This window comes from Mytilus edulis, chromosome 6, assembly GCF_963676685.1.
Source record: "Mytilus edulis chromosome 6, xbMytEdul2.2, whole genome shotgun sequence".
Lineage (NCBI taxonomy): Eukaryota > Metazoa > Mollusca > Bivalvia > Mytilida > Mytilidae > Mytilus > Mytilus edulis.
The window spans coordinates 17,915,017-17,920,947 of NC_092349.1; the positions used below are offsets into that span (position 1 = coordinate 17,915,017).

Sequence of the window (5,931 nt, forward strand, 5' to 3'; positions counted from 1 at the left end):
CAGTTATAATATCTTCCTAGACTAGAACAAACAATAGAATATGTACTAAAAGCACCTCTGATCCATCTTATTAAATGATCGTTGTATGATGTATATAAACTATGATAAATGACTTCTTCATAATTTATAATGTATCATCATATATCTTCGTTTGTTTCAGAAAATGATGAACCTAATTAACCTTATTGTTAGGAACACGAGAAATAATTAAAGAAATTAACTAAGAGCTTCAGGTTTCTTGTGTGAAAGGATCTGTTGAAAGAAAATGAAAATATTGTTTGTGTTTGTGTGTGTAGTTGCCCCTGGATGATTTAGAAAAAGGGTTTAGTACTAACAAACCTAGTTGTATTTTGCCTATGATAGGTATTATAAATGGTATTTATTTTCTTCGTATTTTTTATGGTCTTATGAGAATAAGATGTTGGTATGGGATATAATTGAATAATTAGAATTTTCTTTTGGGTTGTATGCATATAATAACTTCAGGGAGGTATTAATATAATAATCATACTAAATATAACCTGTCTTTGTCATGTGCTTATTTATGGCTCCACCTGTCAACATTTCATAACGACACTAAGATGCATTGTTTATTTACAGAATAATTTGGAAAATTTGGAAGCAATTCACACTAAAAGGTTTGTCTACTAATTTAAATGCGCACTTAATTTAATATTCAATATTGAATATACTATATAATCGAAGTAACTTTATACATATCAATACAATCGCTCAGTATCAAGATAAACTTTTCTCTAAAGTGTAGGCATATACTTGGGGTGTATTATTTTACTGACTGATCCAAGAGGTTTAATATTTTTCATGTTAAAATATGTTTGAGTAAATAGATTTTATATTTGATGAAAAGTTGGGTGGCTTGTGTGACATTAAAACAAGGCCTTATAAATGTTATAAATGCTGAATTATTACGAAAGTTTAGGTAATTCTTTTTTTTATTCATTTTTAAATTGTTGGACAGCACTGCTGATGGAATGTTATATTTTGACGCTGACTCAGCCTTTGCAATAAATTCTTTAAAACAGACACGAAACACGTTGACTGAATTTAATTTATTTTAGTCTTTCATTAAAAGGTCACATTTCCCCTGTATTTGTTTTACTGAACCTGAAAGTTATCAAAACTTGTATTGGAAAGTTAAAGTGTATTGAATAGTTATCACACAAATCATTAACAATTTACATATTTCATTTAAACAAAACTGTTATTCAGCGCTTAAACAATAAAGACTTAATTTTCCGCTTTTGAAAAAATGTTGCTTCGAAAGTCGTCTCGTACCAAAATGAATTAACGTGTTATCAAAGGACAGGAGACAGCTTTACCTCAACCATAATTTGAGATTTGATTGAGAGACTGTTCATAACCTGAAAGTGGGAAGAGGAATAAAGTTGGAAGGGGGATTAAGTGTGTTTGAAAATTTTCGGGAATGGAAAGGAGGTACTCAAATTTTTATGACTTTCAAACATGCAAACATAGATGATAATTTCTTACTTTGAATTTTTAAAATACTAAGGCTTTCCTACCTCGAGAATAGATTACCTTAGCTGTATTTGGCAAAACTTTTAGGAATTTTTGGTCCTCGATGCTCTTCAACTTCATTATTTATTTGGCCTTTTAAACAATTTTTGATTCGAGCGTCACTGATGAGTCTTTAGTGGACGACACGCGCGTCTGGCGTTAATATAAAGTTTAATCCTGGTATCTATGATGAGTTTATTTAGTTTATTTTCATGAATACTCCGAATCATTATCAGGACCTGATTATACAGAAGAAGTGTCCAAAGCTTGATTCAGATTTCATACATTATATCTCTTGTTTAATATATGTTTTGCCTCACACTCCATTTCAATGTTTTATTAACGTGAGTCATTGCCTTTTTTGTCGAGCCTGCAACTTTTGTCGCAAGCGACACGCAACGATTTTACATTCCGTCGTCGTTGTCGTCGTCGGCGTCGGTTTCAACAAATATTCCCTCTGCGGTTAATGTTTTTTAAATTTTACAAACTTTCTTAAATAAAGGCAACAGTAGTATACCGCTGTTCAAAACTCATAAATCCATGGACAAAAAACAAAATCGGGGTAACAAACTAAAACCGAGGGAAACGCATTAAATATAAGAGAAGAACAACGACACAACACTAAAATGTAACACACACAGAAACGGACCAAGCATCAGACAAAATCCCACGAGACTAACAAATATAACATCAAAACCAAATACATGAATTTGGGATAGACAAGTACCGTGACACGTCTTATCGCAATGTGAAATTACACTCAAAAATAAGAGAAAACGACGCAACGATAAAATGTAACACACACAGAAACTATGCTCGATTTCTACAAAACTTAGAAGTTTGTTTATGATCACAAGAGAGTATCCAGAAGTAAATTTTGTAAATATTTAATTCCTGTTTTCAGTATATTACTTATAAATGGACTTGGTTTTTCCTCCAGTTAACTTAACATACAGTTAGCAGTTAAATTTCGTAAAACATTTATTAGATATATAAACCATCCGGTATTTTTACAATCATGGACGGAAGCTTTGTACAATCAAACGATAGTATCTAGAGGAAAATCTTTAATATTTTGATCCCATTTTTTTTATGAGCCTGCAACTAACAGCAAAAATAGGAGAAACACTGTTTATTTGTTGGACATGAAGAATAATATGTCATACTAGTAATGATATGATGTTTTTCTACCTCAGGAATAGATAACCTTGGTTGCATTTGGCAAAACCTTTAGGAATTTTGGTCCTCAATGCTCTTCAACTTCGTATGTTATTTAGCCTTTTTAACATTTTTTTATTCAAACGTCACTGGTGAGTCTTTTGTAGAAAAAACGCGCATCTGGCGTAAATATAAAATCCTGGTATCTATGATGAGTTTATTTTCAACCAGTGGGTCGATGCCACTGCTGGTGGAGATTTATTTCCCCGAGGGTATCACCAGCCCAGTAGTCACCACTTTTGTGTTGTCTTGATTTATCATTGATATGTTCATAATTAAAAAATCAACTGTTAACAAAACGTTGAATTTTTGAAATACTAGTGCTTTTCTATCTCAGCAATAGATTACCTTAGCTGTATTTGGCATAATTTTTAGGAATTTGAGTTCTCAACGCTCTTCAACTTCGTACCTTATTTGGCTTTTTTTTTTAATTATTCGAGCGTCACTGATGAGTCTTTTGTAGATGAAACGCGCGTCTGGTGCAAATATAAAATTTTAATCCTGGTATCTATGATGAGTTTATTTGTAGGTTTCCTAGAAGGTTATTTAATATCCTAAAATCTTTTCCATATAAAAAAAACCACTGATTATATTAATAGTTGTTACCTCACAAAATGAATCGTGAAACTTGGGATTGAGCATATATTATTTCAATTGTTCAAGATGATATCTGGAATTTTATATTTGTCTTAAGGTAGATCGTAGTTAAGACTTTTTGAGACAGAATTTTCTGATACTTTGCCAAAATGAAGATTTTAATATGCTTTTTTCAAAAATATAATAAAAAGTATGGGTCACCGTGCTATTTTTCAAGCTATAAGTCTATGAAAATTGCCTAAATTTGGTTAGATTGTTCATGAAAAAACACATTTGCATGCATAAAAAATATTCTTTGAGATAGAATTTTGAAATACAGCATATTTGGTGTATCGAATGATTTTAAGGTGCACATATATTTCCAGTTTGTTTCATTTGACCTTTATTTCATTTTCTTGGATCATGTTTAGTTGATGGGATAGTTGTAGAAAACATTTATATTTAGGACTATAATATAATATCAATGATTAGTAAAGAAGGTGAGACATTTCAGAGTGTGCACTCTTGTTCAATGTTTCAACTGTATTTCAATATAATAAACTCATCATAGATACCAGGACTAAATTAAGTATAAACTGTTAACACAGATAAAGTCAGAAAACAGTCTGATGGACAGCAACCTTGCTAATAAATTAAGGTGAATGCTCAGTAAAGAGGGCGAGACATTTCAGCTTGTCCATTCTTGTTTGCTCTATGTTTTGCGAATCAAAACGCGCAAACAAAAAATCTATACTTAAACTTGTTATTCTTTGATATCAAACTTGTAGCAATATTTTGTTTTACAGATTCCAATAATGTATTTGTCAGTAGTAGCCATTTTGATTGATGTTCTAGCTAGACAGTGTGATTCACAGCAACTCGGACTCGGAAACATAATGTCTGGATCTCCTTCCGGTGGAATGGCGGAACTACAAAATATGATACCAAACAATGTTGTAAACATGATATCAAATTCACTTCCGCAAGAGTACCGCCATCTGGTGCCTGGGTTCAATCAACCTACTTCCGGGTCAAATTCTGCAAGCAATTCAAATAATAATCCCGTGCCTAATCTTGAAATTCCCAACTGGTTTCAACAAGGACCAACTAATTCAAACACAGGAAACGGTTCACCCGGAAACAAGCATGGACATGGATCACCTGGTCAATCTGGTCATTCAGCAGGAAATAGTCCCTCGGGTCAATCGACATGGAACGGTCCCTCTGGCCAATCGACTGGAAACAATCCATCGGGAAATAGTCCATCGAGTAAAACCCAAGGGAATGGTCCCTCTGGTCAAACGACAGGAAATAACCCACAGGGACAAAACAATGGATCGCCAGCTTTTTGGGAACCAGCACCCGGAACTGGACCAGGTGGAATTAACACCGGAGCACCATACCGAAATACAATGGGACAAATGGCAAAAACGTTTGCCCAAGACCTTTTGCAAGCAATGCACCTACCAAATTCTGTGATTTAAAATGATTACGTACACAAACAATGTCTAATTTTTAAATTTATCTGCCTACTCTGAAATGTTCCTTTTACTTTTGTGTCCCAGAATATGAATAAAATGCAATGGAAAAGCCTAACATTTTGGAAGGTGCAGCAAAAAACACCAAGGTAACACTCGTACACGCATATATATGAGTAAACAAGGTCAAACAAAATGTTATAATACACATAATGCCAAATAAAAATGTATATGTAGTTCCTGTTACCCTACCTACACAACTTTTAAGTCTTAACAATAGCCTACATTAAATATATGTTGGTCATTAATCATTAAGCAAAATAAGGCAGCAGTAGTATACCGCTGTTTGAAACTCATAAATCGATTGAAAAAAAATCAGGGTAAGCAACACTGAGTAAACACCATAAAATTAAAAAAATATATACCTACCCAACTCTTTTTTAAAGTGTAACTGGAACCACACATGGTCCGAGACCACAATTATTTCGTAGTGCGTTTATTTTAGAGCATAAATGAAAATAAAAAAATCCCACCTGGGCTTTCTCAAAGAAACTTTTACAGTGTGTTGTACTACTTTTGGGACAAATTATATAAAATTTATAGAAAACTTCATCGGCTCTAACTCAAAATATGGACAATTTAATGTTTAGGGCGTCTTGAAATCTTTTGACAGCTTCCGAAGTGCTAATTTGTAACCTTTTTCAGCTGGACCAGAACACTACTTTCTTTTAAAATTTCACCCCCTATTTGCAATTCGAGGCATTAAACATGGAGAAGTAAATTTGGAAGGGGTATTATAATTAATGGCAAGTAACCCACTGTCAACACTAGGGACTATATTTGTGAACAACGAAAAAACAAAAATCAAGGGACGACAATTGTGGTCTCGGACCACATGCTGTTCTATTTGGCCTAACCAAAAAAGCATAACTTGGCAAAAATATATAATGGAGTGTCGTTTTACTAGTAATTTATGCACACAATCCACCCTATCTAAACCAAACGTCGTATAAGTAAAAATCACTTAAAACCTGCACTGTGTCAGTCTAACTACTCAAAGTGTTGCTTTTACCTAGGTGTTTTACATTTTTGAACTTTTTATGACAAGTGAAATGGATTGTGT

General features: G+C 33.2%; 1 long non-coding RNA gene across 1 annotated transcript; it reads left to right on the forward strand.

Annotated features, from left to right (window-relative positions):
* The first annotated feature begins 410 nt into the window (after positions 1-410).
* LOC139527267 (uncharacterized) lies at positions 411-4,926 on the forward strand. The gene is made up of 2 exons (XR_011665315.1): positions 411-638; positions 4,137-4,926. It is a non-coding gene; the product is annotated as an uncharacterized lncRNA (long non-coding RNA).
* Positions 4,927-5,931: the final 1,005 nt, after the last annotated feature.